Source organism: Neopsephotus bourkii, unplaced genomic scaffold, assembly GCF_033783945.1.
Source record: "Neopsephotus bourkii isolate Nb327-2 ecotype Australia unplaced genomic scaffold, CSIRO-AGI_Nbou_v1 NB_1589, whole genome shotgun sequence".
Classification (NCBI taxonomy): domain Eukaryota; kingdom Metazoa; phylum Chordata; class Aves; order Psittaciformes; family Psittacidae; genus Neopsephotus; species Neopsephotus bourkii.
Genome location: NW_026902065.1, coordinates 2,311,611 through 2,327,462, shown reverse-complemented (window position 1 = coordinate 2,327,462; position 15,852 = coordinate 2,311,611). Strand labels below are relative to the sequence as shown.

The following is a 15,852-nucleotide window of genomic DNA, read 5'->3' as shown; positions in this document are numbered from 1 at the left end:
AGGCAGGCTTTTAGAGGTTGGTGGGGAAGGAATTATTCAGACCACCCATCTTTGCTGGCTAAATTACCGGGGTAGTCTCTTCAAACTCCTTCTCCAGTCACGGATGAGAGAGAGGACAATTCAGAGTAAGGCTAATTTGGGTGCACTAAATGACCCTCTGCAGGAGCTTTGCTTTCCTTCCCTCGACTTACAGAGGGAGCCTGGGGAGACCAGCTGGTTACATTTAACTGCTAAATTGGTTGCCAAAAGATGGGTGGTGAGAATTCCTTCCCGTTTCCCCTTTGCCATGGACCACAGTTTTCCCAGAGCAGGATGCTTGCTTCCTCTGTCCTGCAAATTCAGAGGGCTCGATGCAATAGGGTATAGGCCCGCAGGAACCAGGACAAGACAAATCACAACAGTTGATAGGTACTGTGCAATATTGTGTGTACTATTGCATAGACTTCTGCTTAAATGGATCCCTTAAAGCACCTTTGCTTTTGGGAGCCTGTTTAACAACTTGCCTTAGTATAAGCCAAGTTTTACATGTGTTTTGAAATCTAAAAGGCAAAGTGCAACCTCAAGCAAAAACCGTAATTGGGGAGGTACAGATAAGAGGGAGAAAAGACTTTAGAGTTCTCCCCAGATGTTACAAATGGAGAGGGTGGTGAAGCCACCCAAAATAAACCCTGCTGAGATTGCCCCTTCCTCTGGGTCTGATAAACCCATTACAAATTAAAACAAAAGCAGGATTTGGGGCATCTGTAAGCCCTCTTTTACCTTTTAGAGCTCACAATGGATTCTGACTGTGGATGTTAGTCCTCATCTAATCAAAAAGATCAATTCTTCCTTCTGGAAGCTTGAGATACAGGATTCTGCCATGTATAAAAGTCAGCAAGTGAAAGAATCCAGACCTGAATCCACCAGGATTGTGAGGCTTCAGGGTTATTTTGTGTGCAAGAAGGGATCTTGCCTGGTAAATCACAGTGCTGCAGCACATTACACTTCCAAAGGCATTTGAAAAAACAGTAGTATACTTTTCTCCCCCCTTTTTGAGAAGCGAGTCGTGCCTGCCTGGATCCCCTCCTGTTTGCTCAGTCCCTGAATGTTCATAACACCCTGTTGGGGAGGAATAATTCCTGGCCAAGTTGTAAAACACACTTACAAGTAGATGGGAAAAGCATGAACAGAGCTGCACGGAAAACAAAACTGCCAGGAACAAGATCTTGTTTTGCTGTTGTATTTTTGCCCCAATTAGCATATTTTAAAGCCAAGACTCTAACAAAAAAACAACCCCCCAAAAATCCTGCTATCTGCCTGAACCGTTCTCAAGCTTTGAACTTTTCCATCCTTTCTATTGATTATGGCCAAGTGACCCATATTTAAAAAGCATTTACACTAAAATTATAGCACTTTCTTTTGTGCTGCCGCCTCGCCCGGTGAAAAGCGAAGATGTTTTAAAATTGTCACTTTTTGACAGAGGTAATGGCTGTAATATATTTAGTCTCTTCCCCCTTGTTGTGCCTAAAATGGCTATGCTAATAAAGGGCACAGCTGTCGATACTTTATGGCCTGCTGGGGGGAAGAGGGGGAACGAAGGCGAAAACCAGATTGACTGTGTGTCAACAAATGCAGCTGGGAAAGGAAAAAAGAAGCCCCTTGAAGGCCCCTGCAACTTAAAGTCCAAGATAAATGATGTCCCTATGCTTTAAAAAAAAAAATAAAATGGAGGTTGGAATTCAATAAAGGGAAACTGAAAAGGAAACTGCTTCAAACTGAAAGCCTTTTCTCTGCCTCTAGACAGCTTACAAGAGAAATGAGCAAAACTGACCACAGAAAGGAGGGTGAGCGGCCAAGAAAGAAAACAAAAGCCCATCCTGGAAAATATATTGCGTCAATGCATTATCTGAAGTGCATTATCGCCAGCGGGCGGGGAGCATACAGTTTAATGGAGATCGCACAACTTCAACACGCCGCTGCCTTTTGGGGCGCGGGCTGCTTTGTGCCCGGGGAGGGGAAAGGGGGGCTGTAATTATTCATAACAAATAAATAAGATGGCCGGGGGGGGATGATCCCTGAGGAGCCAGGGCCCCTGCAGCTCCTGCCCTTCACAGTGGTGCCTGGTGTGCCCTGCTTCAAGGGGATTTTCTTACCTCTCTAGGTGGAATAACGTGGTGCTTCTCCCCTTCCTGGGCACAGCAGCTGTAGGAGGAAGCGCCATTTTGTGTCCTGTGAGCTGCAGTGGGTCAGGCCCAGGTGGCCACACAATATGGCACGGACAGCCCTTCATGCCCACCTGTACCACCAACAAAGCCACCAGAGCCTAATGGCTCTGCACAAGCCCTGGAGTGGGTTAAGTGGTGGGAGCCTTGTCCCAGCAGGCTTGGGATGGCAAAGGGAGAAGGGCTGTTGCCATCAGGGAGCCCTGCAGGTAATGGAGGCTCATCCTCACACCCCAAGGATGTAAGTGGTGGTTGTGACCGGGGTGGGTTTGTTACTCCTTAACTAGTGGCCTGTCTTTTTTGTGTATGGTAGGACCTAGCTGTATGCTTCAGACAGAAATGACCCCTCAAATGCCCAGCTGGGAGGTGGAAAAGCCTCAGCCCTGCAGCAGGTCCTGCCCTGCCAGCCACGGGGCACCCGGGCACACCATGGGACCCTTCCTGAAGCACAGTGAGAGGAGTAACGGTGTTGTGAGAGGCATAGGGATGGGGAGTTTGAACTGCTGTAGTGAGGAAATGGCAATACATGGTGCAAATCTGCAAGAATAAGGCGGTTTTTCATTCCTTAGGTCATGGCGCAGCTTGTTCATGTGGCGGCAAACCCATAACTGAATAATGAGTGATGGGAAGCCATTTGTTCATTGTCATTTCTTGGACAACTATGGAAGATGAGGACAGATTTTCCCAGCCTAAGGCAAAATGGATTTGGAAGTACGTCTAGAGTACAGGTAAGGCTGTGTCAGTGCCATCTTAGCTCCTATATCTGAGAACCAGGGTCCAGACATTCCTTCTACCTGTTTTGGGCCTGGAAAGAGTCTTTCTGGGACATAAATGCTTGGCAGCAGGGGAAGCTAGGAGAGACAGTCAGCCTGAGAATAACCTCTGCTTCAGGAGGGTGGAGAGGTGCAGTCTGGGGTGGGAGGTCCTGCTCTTGTCTTCCACCTTCCCACCTCAGTCATTCCACACCACTTTTTCAAGGCCTTTTTTGCCCAGTTGGTAGCTCCCATTCAAAAACATTTGGAAAAGGTAGTCAGATGAAGAAAAAAGAATGTTCTGTTTTCTCATTTTCCCAATTTGTGTGTGTGTTCTTTTTAACCTCTGCAAATTCTCTAAGAATGGGAGGAAGGAAAAATGAGTAACCAAAGACAAGGCAAAATTAGGAAAACAGCAAAAATCCTGAAATGAAATAAAACAGTCATGTCAATTTTCTACTAAAACAGCAAACATTAAAATGGCACAGAAAGTTCTCGTTTCCTTCTGTAATTGTTTGGAAGAGTTTTAGAAGGCCATAATTTTTACTATCCCTGCTAGATTTCACTTGGAAAAGCCCTTGCACCAGTAGAGGTCAATACCTCCCAGGGTTTCTATGTCTGTGGGATAAGTGGTTTGGCTTTGCTTTTCTCTAGAGAAGAGTGGAGTTTGGTGCGGCTGATGTGCAAAAGCTGAAGCTGAAAGGTAGCTGTGCCCAAGGACAGAAGAGGTAAGAGATCCCCTGCCTGCACTGTGGTATCTCTGATGCTGCCCTGTTCTGACTTTGGGAAGCAAACTTCCTTGCCTGTGATGCTGACTCCCTGTGTGAACCCCACTGCCTCTTTGTAGCCCCACTACAACTCTTTGTAATTGATAGATGAAAAAAAAATAAATGGAGATAGGCAAGATAAAAATACCTGAACACGGAGTATGTGATACAACAGAGACGTCCACTGATGTGAGTTTATATGATTTTACAGAGATTCTCCTGAAGCTTGGTTAAAGGTGGAAATGCATGGTCCAAGCTTAAGTAAGAAGTAATGTTAGGAGAAAAAGTAATGCTAATGTTGCTGCAGTGCACACAGCATGACCATAAGTAGCTCAGCAGTATCTAAGCTGTAATTGCTGTTAGAGAACATCGTCCAAAGGAAAATGCCTAACAGGTTCCTGGAAGATCTGTGTCCCTGGGGGACTCAGTGTCTATATCCAATTTGGAAAACAACCTGAAAGTGCTGGAAATAGCACAGAGATGGTGTGTAATAGTCAAAGCCAATGAGTTCCACAGAGGCTCCATAATCCCTGTACAGGGAATGTGAGAAAGTATTGTTAGCCATAAGGAGTTGATCCCCTCCGTATAGTGCTGGTGAGACCATGACTTTGGCCAGCTTCAGTGCCCATAACCACGAATGTGCAGCGGCCTGAAAAGCCCAGTGAGATGATTTACAATCATGCTGCTTAGCACACCCAGGGGAAGGCGAAGAGGAGGCTGTGTGGGAGCCAGAGCAGATGTTTTTTGTAATTTTCTTTTGCAGCCCACCACAATTTTCCAGGGGAGCTGCAATGCTGGGATAGCGGCTGTTGAGCTCATAGACTTGCTTTGCTTAATTATCATTCACAGAGTGTTTAATAGGGGCCCAGAGACCCTAGGAATCACCAAGAGCCAGGGGCTGACAGCCACCAAATATCTCTGCAGGAAGAAGGTATGTAAAACTTTGATTTGTTTAATGGAACTGAAAGAAAGATCTGGAATGGTATTTTACGTGCATAACTGGGCATTCAAGAAACAGACTGTGAGGTCTGGTGGGCTTGCTGTCACCTGAAGCTCTTTGGTTGGTCAACTCACCTTAAAACCTGGATAGCCAGGCTGGCTGCTGCCACTGATGTTTCATGTGCTGTTGGGGGTCTGCAGGCGCTCGAAACATCTGTGCTTTGTAGCAGTTACTTGTAATAGAGGTCTTCATGTCAAAGCCTTTTAGTGTCTCCCATAGTCCTTTTAGACAAAAAATTCCCAGCGAGTAACAGGACAATTTATACCTCTCTCTTTTAATATTAATTTAAACTTCAGGTGCCTCTGCATGTTGCCCTCAGTGCTTGGTTTGTCAGTTTTAATGTTTAATGGGTTTTGCTGTTTTTTGCTTGCATGAGCAGGGGGGCTTTCTCAACAATTTATTTGAAAGTGTTTCATGCTTTTAATAACCTGCTTTCTGATCACATCCTCACTGTTTATAGGTACACGTGTGTTTCCATCCTTTCCCAACGTCCCTTCAAGTAGCTTTCAAACCTGCCAGCCAGTCTAAAATGTATCTGTCAGCACAGTGAACATGTCAGAGGTATGACACTCCCAATTGCTTAATGAAAATCTGTGCTCTGTAAGAAAAGAGAGGTGCAAACCAGGCCCCCTCTGAGGGAAAGGCTGCAGCACATGCTTGCACTTTGCTGGAGGATTTGCCATGTAAATGCCCGAGCACAGCTAGCTCCCAGGTCCTCATCAAATGCACATCTGCAGGAGGCCAGATGTTAACTCTTCCAACACACCACAGCAGTTCTGCCATACTGCCTCCCTGATCCTTTTCTTCTCCCTTCTCCTCTCCCCCAGATAGCTCCTGGCTATACCTTGCCAGCTGATGTTTAGAGGTGAGATTAGGGATGCTTAGGGGACATTTAGGGGATGTGTTAGAGCTTAGACCCGCATCAAAGGTAAGCATCCTTTTGCTTTCTCTATTGAGGTGTGAGATGCTACAGCCAAAGAGCCCCCAGTGGCTATGCCAACCTTGCCCACACTGTGACTGCAGCCATCCTGTGTTTCTGACTGGGAAGGGGGCTCCACAAAGCTGAGCAACACACACACCCACATGTGCGTGCCCGTGTGTATTTTTAGCTCTGCTGCCAACACTACGGAGTGAGTTAGGAAGTGGCTGAGAGAGGTGGATTTGGTCCAGGCTTGTGCCTCTACCACAAACCCAGGCTGTGTTCAGCACTGGGCAGGCTCTTCAGCCCTCAGCATGCCCTTAGGTGGGTACGTAGCAGCTGCTGGAGTAATTTGCAGTGGGAATAATTGCACAGCAAATCTCCAAATTACCTTCTGCTTGCAGACCCCTGTACTACTCCAGATGAATCTGAGCACATTTGCAGGAGAGCACATTGTAGTACAGGATCCTGGCACTATGAAAGGATTTTATCCACACATTTGAGAGTGTCAGAAAGCCAGATGGATCCTGACAGGAGGGACAGCGGTGCAAAGCCTTTGCTGGGTTTCTGATGCTCAGAAATCTTCCTAGCAACTCCTGTGTGATGAATGCTTTGTGGGGAAACTCTATAAAAATACCAGAAGTATAAGTTATGCAAGAAGATGTTTGGGATGACAAAGGAGACCTTGCAAATAGGGCTGTGAGGCATTTGCATGTAAAAAAATACCCCCAAATTTTGAAAATTTGCAGCTTCTTTCAGCTGCAACCTAAACTTTGTGATGAGTTAAATCTCCCCAGCCCTGGGCTGATCCCTGTAGCCCCTCCAGGGTTTTCAATGCATCCAACAATGAAAGTGAAATCCAATCCCATCCAATTAGAGGAAAATGAATGGCTCATCTACAATAAATGGGCTCTGAATAACAATAAGCCAACAAGAGAGCAATGAACTGGAGACAGAGTACAATCTTCCTGAATGTTAATCGGCAACTAACTCCACAAGCTTCTTAGAGGTGGAAAGAATTGGAGGAAAATAGATTAGGGAAGCTTTAGAGCACATTGCCTTTTAACTGCTTAGGCCTCACATTTTTACCTAAATACAAGAATGTTTCTAACGCTGCCTTTTGCAGGGCAACGGGGGGCAGGGTATGTGTGTGATGGGGGTGTTTCTTCTCAAAGTTAAATGTTTTCAGTTTATCTGTAAGTTGACATGGTATGTCCTACTGTATGCTCTCTACTATGGATTTATTTATTCAAAAGTCCCTTTTGAAAATGACAAAGTAAAAGGCTATGAGCTTTGGAAAATGTTTTCTGTATATCTGAGGATTTGGGGGATGAGGCTGAATGAATCCAGAAGTCAGCCTGAGACTGAAGAGAAGCTAGAGAAGATAGGATAAGAGAAAGGATAAGGAAAACTGCATTTCAGCAGCTGAAGCAGCACTGTCTGTGCCCAGCAGGTTCCCATGATGCTGCCCAGTCCTTGGTCTCGCAGACACCTTTCCATGCTCTCAAGGCTGATACTATCCAAAATACCCATAGAGCAGCACAGCTGCTTCTTTCCACTGCTCTCAGCCTCATGGGTAATTTCTGTAAAGCCAGGGAAGATTCCTGACCCATCACTAACAGAAGCCCCAATAGCCATGCAGACTCCATATTCAAGGCAACCGGGTCTCACTGAAGTCAGCTGTGTTTCCCATTCTCTCTATTCACCCTATTAATTTCCTAATTATGTTTTTTCCCCTCCAGACAGGCAGAGAGTTTATTCAGCTGTAACCAGCACTGCCATCCCCTCCTGCCTACCTTCACCCACAGGAGCCCAGCTCAAAGGCCATGGAGTCCCACTGGCCACTGTGGGCGTCTGATCAGCCTGCATTAGATAAGAGCACATTAACGTCACTGCAGCCTGGCCACCTGCTCTGGCCATGGTGGTGGAGAGTGAAGAAATATGTCAGTCCTCTGGGAAGAGAAGTGCTCCTGCACTGGTGATATACAGTCATGGTTCCATGGCAAAAGAGAGCGTGGGGCGAGTTCCAGCAGCCTCACAGTGCTCTTTGCTGTGGAGAGCTTGCACCTTCCTGGTTATCAATGAAAATATTGGTTTTGACAATTCTAGTATCTATAACAACATATATAATGTACGTATATACATATACACACACAGAGGTTACCCCTGCTCACTCCTGAAGGAATCTGTCAGGAATTTCTTGCAGAAATCATGAAAGTAAAAGACATTCAGAAAGTAATGGTGTGAGAGGAAGGTGCCATCATTGTCTTTGAAAAAGCCCTGGAAATGTGACACATGGCAACACATGCTGTGATGCCCTGATTTGCAAGGAGGCTGAGATGATGTGTTCCCATACACACCAAGAGGGTCTAATGCCTGTGAGGGTGCTCTTCGTGCACACTTTGGAGCCTGCCTATGCACATTCTTCATGATGGATCCCTGAGGAGAGGGCGATTAGGGTGCTATTAAGCACCTGGGAGGGCTGCAGGAGCAGCACATGTGGCTTTGCTTTTCTCTGTTGGAGCTGAGCACTCAGCTTTCACATTCAGCTTCTGCTGCCAGGGCTGCTCTTTACCTACAGAAGGGAGGACATGTCTCCAGGCAAACCTGAAGCTCTGAATGAGGGCAGTGGGATGCAATATGGTAGAAGTAGGTACGGTCCTAATAGTGGTGGTCCTGAGCAAAGTATCTTCTACAGCCCACCTATGTAGCTCCTCAGGTATGCAACAGCTGCGGTGCAGGGGCCTTTAGAGAGTTAGGTGATTCCCACAACATGAATCCCAAATACATAGAACAAGCAAAAAGAAAGGAATGGGGTAACTTCAAAGTCAAATGATAAAAATATAATTTATTCTGACAGAAGGGTTATTGATGCAAATGTGTTTCCTGTGTCGCATTCCTTATCATAAAGGTCTTCCAAATTTGGTACCTTGTGGCCATAAAAGCTGGCAAACAGGTCCATAGGAAACCAAAGTACTTTCTTTCTCTGCATGGCAAGATGGCAATGAAGAGCGGAGCCATATCTACCTTTCCTTCTCCTAATATGCTGTGCAAGCAAAGGGTTTATTGTATTATTTCAGAGAAGAAAGAATTTGATAAGTGTATAGATAAGTAGTAAGTAATATACATGCAGAGCTAAAGGGGGTTTGGAAGGGAGAATTACTCATTTGTTAAATAACAATTTGGTCTTGGCAGCATTAAAATAAATTTCCAAAGACCATTGTTTGTTTGAACAAAGAGGGGAAAGGAGCTGTTAGAAGCAGTTTACACAGTTCAAATATGAGGGGTTGTGTGCGTTAAAAGACCGGCGTTGGTGCTCAGCATGTAGCACAGAAAACACATTTGCTGTAATGTGCTGGACACGCTTTGGCCAGCACTTAAGAATGGCATCACACCCTGCCAAAATTTCACATTGAGAGCAAGAAGTGCCAAGGGGAATTTCAAATTCCACAAATACATTTTTTCTTAGACTGTTGGACCAGGACAAGGCAGTAATAGTGGCCAGTAGAAACCCTCGGGTTTGACCATCTGGGGCAAAATACTGTTCAGTACCTTTCCAGCAGCCTCAAGGCACCATCATCCTCCCCCTTATCTTCCCTCATTCCCTTAGACTAAAGGGAGGCATTTGCTGGAGCCTCGCACCTTGTTTGGTTTCTTCACTTTGGTCATCACTAACTGCAACAGCGATTCTTTAGTTAGTTGGGGATTTTCAACACAACAGATTTGCCCTGCAAGTCCTGAGGAGAGTTAGGAGTGCCTTGCTCCCCAGATAAGGTGCAGTATCACATTTAGCTCAGGCCCAAGCATCTTAAAAGTATTAAAAATCTTAGCACTTGAGCCTTATTATGCGAGAACTGCATGGTTTGGTGCTCTTTGTATTACAAAACAGGCATGGCACCAACCAGATAAATTGTTAATTTATAAAATCAAGTTCTGGTAACTTGATTTACCCGAAGCAGCACCACCTGTTCCTCACGGTTATGCTGTTGGAGACCATGGTATTGCTTACCTTACCTTAGCAACCTGGTAAGCTAAGGCTTACGAGTTGCTACTTATTGTGGAGGTTCACAGTGAAGGTACTATGTAGGTTAAGGTGAACAACTTTGATGAAAAAAACAACCTTCTGTGAGAGTTTCAGCATTGGTATTTTCCTTTAGAAAAGCAACATCCTGAGAAAACAAATTCCCTTTTCATGGGTGCTCATCATGTTTTCATTTTTTGGCAGAAAGGGGAACCCTGTGACCATAACACCTCCAAAGACCCATAGTCCAAGGGCTGATGTCCGATTTCCTTTTGGTGATGGACTACCTTTCCCATGAGGACCCACACCAGGAGGCTCCCGCCCTGCTTTACACAGTGTGCAGCAGTAGATGCCCAACAGATGGATGACCTTCTCCCAGCCAGGAGGGCTTCCTCACCAGGAACCTCAACAACAGTGCTCACACACCAGCCCTAAGATAAGGTGGCTGCGGTTTGGAGACTTTGGGATGCTCCATCCCTCTCCCTCATCCCAGCTCCCAATCTCCCTTGTGCCTTCTGAGTGACAGCCTGGCCTGCAGCAAGCTGGCTGAGATGTTGGCAGAAAAGCATTTCAAGAACTTGCTTAAAGCAAAAAGCTAAAGCTTGCCAGGCTACAGGGAGGGCTCACTGCTGAAATCTTTGCTCACAGCAAAAATCTCAGTGCCTTGGACTGATCTCCCTGCTCCAGCACTGATGGTGGGCTCTCCCAGATCCAAAGCATTTTGGCCTGGGGATCTTGCTTCTCCCTTCAGGTTACTTACCAATCTGAGGATACTCTTTTTCATGTGTGACCAAACCTTGGCTGCTCCCACCACATCCACACAAAATGCTTGAAAATGTTTGCTTTTTCCACCCTGACGTTTGTGGCTGTTCCCACAAGAGAAGGGACAATCCAGGGACTGAAGGAGTTGGGTCCTGCAGGCTCCCAGCAGAGTGCTGAAGACCAGACACCTTTCCCTCAAGAAGTTTCACAGACATTGCATGATTTCTGGGTTGATAATTAGGAAATAATGGAATTAAACTCAAACAGAAGTTCAGGTTAGATATAAGGAAGAAGTTCTTTACTCTGAGGGTGGTGAGGTACCGGAAGACGTTGCCCAAAGAAGTAGTAAATGCTCCATTCCTGGCACTGTTCAAGGCCAGGTTGGACGGGGCTTTGGCGATATGGTCTAGCGTGAAGTGTCCTTGCACTTGGCAGCAGGGTTGGAAGTGGATGATCTTAAGGTCCTTTCCAACCCAAACCAGTCTGTGAGTCTATGATACTATGACTAACTCATGCTACGCTAATCTATTTTTGCTCTGCTCTCCATGCATTATTGTCAAGTTGGGGAAATCAAGTCAGGGGAAAGAGCATTCTGAATAAGGTAAAAATTGTGCCCAGGTAGTTCCTGGAGGGGAAGGTTGCTCAGAGGACTTTTCTAACTATTGACATTAATATCTTTACTGACTCCAGGAGTATCAGTTGTCTGAAAGGGAATGCTTACTGAGCAGTGTTTTGTTTATTAAGTAATGCTTTGAAAGACAGAAGCTGGTTTAGAATGTCTGACTGGACTAAGACTAGTTCTGGCAGTGCTGAATGATATTGTACACATGTGGACTCAAGTGGCCTCAGGAGGATGGGCAATGCTGCTTTACCATGGGACCAGTTGTACTTGTCACAGTACCTATGTCCAGGAGAGAGTGGGATTTAATACAGCTTTCTCACTTCAGTTATCCCACTGAAAAACATAGGCAGATCCCCATTTTTTTGACCCCAGAGGCTTTACAAAGGGAGTCAAGGCTCAGGCCAGAGCTGCAGGTGGCACTCTGGATTGAGGTGTCCAATAGTCATTGCAGTATCCAGCTCCTTTTTGATCTTTGGGCACTCACGGTCTCCCACATTTGTCTTATACACCCATGCTATTTAGATTCAGATTTATTCCTGATACTGCTTTTCAAAACCTCTTGATAAACCTTCCTGCAATCAGGTTGCTTTCATCTGAGTGATTGACTCTATGGTCAGTACCAGATAGTGTGTCCTCTTGGATCTCGTAGAGGAGCTCAGCTTTCTTGCCCCACATTACATCCAGTGTGTCCATCCCCACCCCAAAACTCAGGAACTACCATAATGCTCCAGCATTCCTCCAGCACCACCATCAGCAGGAAGTCCAAACTCAGATTCACCTTTTGTGACCACAGCCCTCTGCCACATCTTTATTAGCTGTAGCGCTGCAGGAAGGACCATCTCAGGTCTGTCTTCATGTGCACCTTCGCCCTACTCAACTTGCCTAAAAAAAGAGAGATTTTAGAATATCTTTGCTTGGGCACAGCCAAGATTTAGTCTGCAGGCTCCTTGCTGAGGGGCTGCAGGCCTGCCATGTCCTTAGAGGCTGTCAGAGCGTAGCGCTGTTCATTTGAATGTGAATAAAGTACTGAACTTTATTTTGAGCCCTAAAATTCAAACCAGAGTAAGATGAGCAGAGGCCCAGAGGATGTGAATTGAAAACAAGAGCCACTGAGCTCTTTTTTAGAGCTGTCCACATTTACCATCTCTCTGGTTTTATCATCTGGAGATCAAACCCTAAAAAAAAGAAACCTCTGTATTGAAACATCTCCCTAAACATGGATGTCACTGAAAGATTTTCACTGACATTTTTCTGTGAGAGGGAAAAAGTGACTCCTTAACCAATGTTCCCCTGTTTCTTTCTTCATCAGAATGCAATTTTGGTTAACACAGATAGGCTACCCAAACTGTCTTAGGTTAACTATATATATAAAGTTAATTAAAACACTCAGGCTTAATCCCAAATCAGATGCTGGCAATTTGGGCAGTTATGTTGCTTTGGGAACATGGTCAAAACTGAAAGTTACCTTAAAGTTTACCATAGGAAAACAGCTGCCACGTTTAGTGGCTCTAGTGAAAAGTCCACAATAATATGATACATACAGAGAAAACCAGCTAGCCTGTCCCTGGAGTTATACAGGGTTCCAAATTGGCAAGACTCATCAGGTAATCCTTTTTCAGCAGAGGCTTGCAGAGAAACCATCAAGCCAATGCAAGAATAGTAAAAACATTAATTATAGGCTTTCTCTCCCTACAGAACACGTGGGTTTTAATGCCTCTTGCAGGGATTTATCATCCATGAGAATGTGGTTATTTTTTACTGCTCCTTTTTGCTCTTTTACTCATGCAATACTGGAGTTTTTCAAACATGATGCTCCACTCTCAAAGACTAAATCCTGAGCTGGTAGTAAACAGGATAACACAGCTAATTGGCACTGAAGCTATACTGATTTGCATCAGCTGCAGCTCAGCCCTGTTACATTACCTAGGCACAGAGTGGAGCTGCTTTAATTCTTTATTCTTGTGTGATTTCGGTTTCAAAAATAAAACTGTGTTGCAAAGTGCATGTTTACAGATGAGTCAAACCCCATTATGCTGAAACTATTTAATTGTAAGCAGGTTAGATCAGCTTTCTTGTGATAAGAGCTCCCGATATTGGTGTCTCTTTCTTGTGCAGGCTTAAAACTTTACTTGCAAAATCTCCTTGTATCCCTTTGAGCCCCCTTGGGAGATTAGGGAAAAAAAAAAAACCCACTCCAGTTAACACTCCCTCATTTCATTTTTAAAGGTCATGCTTAGAGCTGGCAGTTGTTATAGGAGCTGTCCTCTGTAAAGAAAAGTCTTAACTAGCCAGGCACAGACTTAACCTCACCATCGAAAAACTAACATTGTCACTAGGATATGGAGAAACCATGGTGAAGAACTAGCAACAGCTAGGCCACGGCAGAATGAGCAGTCGGCATCTGCTCGGTGGGCCTTTATCATGCAGTGTTGTATGTACGATTCAAAATGCACAGAACGATTGTTGAAATGATGTAGACAAATTGACTCAAATTAGTTTAGCATGGGCCATGCAAAGTTTAAGCTTGTTGAGCCCAGACACATAGCAACAGCCACTGCTTTGGAAGCCGTGTGTTCGAAGCGCTAGCAGAGCAGTGGTATTCCGGTCCAGGCTTTGCTTTTGTGCCTGCTTGCCTCTTCTCTTTTAGTTTTGCCTGGCTCTAGACAGTCTTGGCAGAAGCAATCCCTGCTGAAGACTACACTAGCACTGATAATTTTATAGAAGTACTTGTGAGCTTTAATGTCATTTTATACTTCCTTAATCTTTTGACTGTTACTTAATGACAAACAAATCCCCAAAGAACTGAGTGGGGGGAAGATTAAAAGGATTTTGAGACTGTGTTCTCTGCTTTCAGTCAAACTGTCCCAAATCCTGCCAACACAATTCTCCAGTGCCCTATGACACCCCTCCCCAGACCACCAGGAGTGAGTTTCTTATTGTATTTACAGTAATCTAATTACAACAGTTCTTCAATTCACAGCCAGCTTTGGTATACAGACTTTAGCAAGAACCCTCCTCTCAGTGCAGATTGCAAACTTTAATCTTTTAAACTAACACACTCACAGCACACCCCCCCTCAAACGTTCTGAAATGCCTGTGTGAGCTGCTAAGACGTGTTCCCCCTCCCACGCCTGCCAACGCTTCTCTCATCTTTCTGTTAGGTTTTCTTTTGTGACAATTTACTGCCTGAAGGTAATGCGAGAGCTCCTAAGAGATCATATTCTGTGAGGGTATAAAATGATTCTAAAAACAGGTTGCCTGCCAGAACATTACTTTTAAAAAAAGATAGTTCTCTAAATACGTGTACTTCCCTTAAATTCTTTTTAATGTCTCTCTGTATTTCTGTATTTGAAGAAACAGCTGCGGAGAGCAATTAAAGACTGACCATTTTACTCAAAAATGAAATACAGTCTCAGCTTAAAAGTTGTCATTGCCCAAAATCATTTGATGCAAATCTTGAAGTTGGTTAACTTTATTTAGAAAGAAGCAGATGACAAAAGTAGATGGAGTTTGTACATAATAAAAATGTCAAGAAAATGAAGACAGAAAAGATTGTTTTATATGAAGCAAAATAGGAAATAAAAGGAAAACCCGCAATGAATTAGCAAATGTGGACTTTTTTAGTGTGTCATTGCAGCCATCTAGCTATATACACAAGTATTGCACTATTCAGTTTCTTTCCCATCACAGGTCTTCCACCTAAAGCTTTTACAGTAATACCAGCTTCACTCATACACATCTTTTGGAAGTTTGAGGGTGCTTTTCTCTTCTTCCAGTCTGGCATTTGACTCTGAGCTGTGCTGATCTCAAACTCACTAAAGTTAATAAAATCTTCACTTTGAAAGATATGAGGAATAATCTAGGTCAAATATTACTGTAAAACATAGGTCTCCCCCATTACCATGTCCTTTAGGCAAAAAATATATGTACACTCATATTTCTTTTCCAAGTGTTTCACATCACCAGTTTGGCTTTTGGTATCTATTTGGTTGGTTTCTGTGAGGCTCATCAATCGTTTTGCTTTCTAGTATGTACCAGCATCCCTTCTCATGTCAGAGTTGCTTTAATGCTTAATTCCTCCTGTTTGAGATGCATTGCTATGCAAGTTGAAATGAGCTGTTCAGTCAAACCTCAGCTATTTCCCACTGTTTTCTGTGGACCTTGAAAGACTGGGAACATGGTAGTAGTGCCTTATCTCACATTTACTCTTGAAAAACTACTTCTAATGCACCTTTGTGCTGTTTCCCTCTGAGCAAACTGGCCATGGTAATACTCAATAAATGAACAATTATTCCGTTTGTAAAATTTAGGTTTCTAGATAATGTGTTTTGTATGTAGTAATTTCTGCCTGAAAGAGCTAATTTAAATTTTAATCTCTAGGATATCTAATCCTCACAGTCCAGTAATTTATCAGGTTGGAAATGCACTTGCCCCTGTAAAATCAAAGCTCTTTACCGCTTTGCCAGTTTGGGAGATAACTTTAGTGTGAGGTACTCTAGCTCCCCTAATAAAGGGAAAACACTGCGTTGCTGCAAAAGGAGGCGTGGACCAGGGAAGCCCGAGGTGTACGAATGCCATCTGCTGGCTTAATCACAAATCATGACCCTCCAGCAACCGCTGGGGCCGTCTTGGGAGATGGATGTGTGTTGGAGGCCCAGTTCTCATTTCGTGTACGGGCATGAGCCAGTCACATTATTCCATAACGAAACTCATGTCAATAGAAGAAGAATCAAGTTCAGATTCTGTACTCCCGGCCTAATGTCTATGTCTGTGCTTGAGCATTGTGCTTATGTCATCAGGGTTTTGCT

At 44.4% G+C, this 15,852-nt stretch overlaps 2 long non-coding RNA genes across 2 annotated transcripts; one reads left to right on the top strand and one right to left on the bottom strand.

Annotated features, from left to right (window-relative positions):
- Positions 1 to 2,431: 2,431 nt before the first annotated feature.
- On the top strand, positions 2,432 to 7,494 carry LOC133222230 (uncharacterized). Its single transcript, XR_009728233.1, has 4 exons — positions 2,432 to 2,464; positions 2,771 to 2,916; positions 4,590 to 4,670; positions 7,403 to 7,494. It is a non-coding gene; the product is annotated as an uncharacterized LOC133222230 (long non-coding RNA).
- A 1,066-nt stretch (positions 7,495 to 8,560) lies between these two features.
- On the bottom strand, positions 8,561 to 15,458 carry LOC133222229 (uncharacterized). The gene is made up of 3 exons (XR_009728232.1): positions 12,968 to 15,458; positions 11,823 to 11,926; positions 8,561 to 8,685 (listed from the first exon to the last, which is right to left on the bottom strand). It is a non-coding gene; the product is annotated as an uncharacterized LOC133222229 (long non-coding RNA).
- Between the last annotated feature and the right edge of the window lie 394 nt (positions 15,459 to 15,852).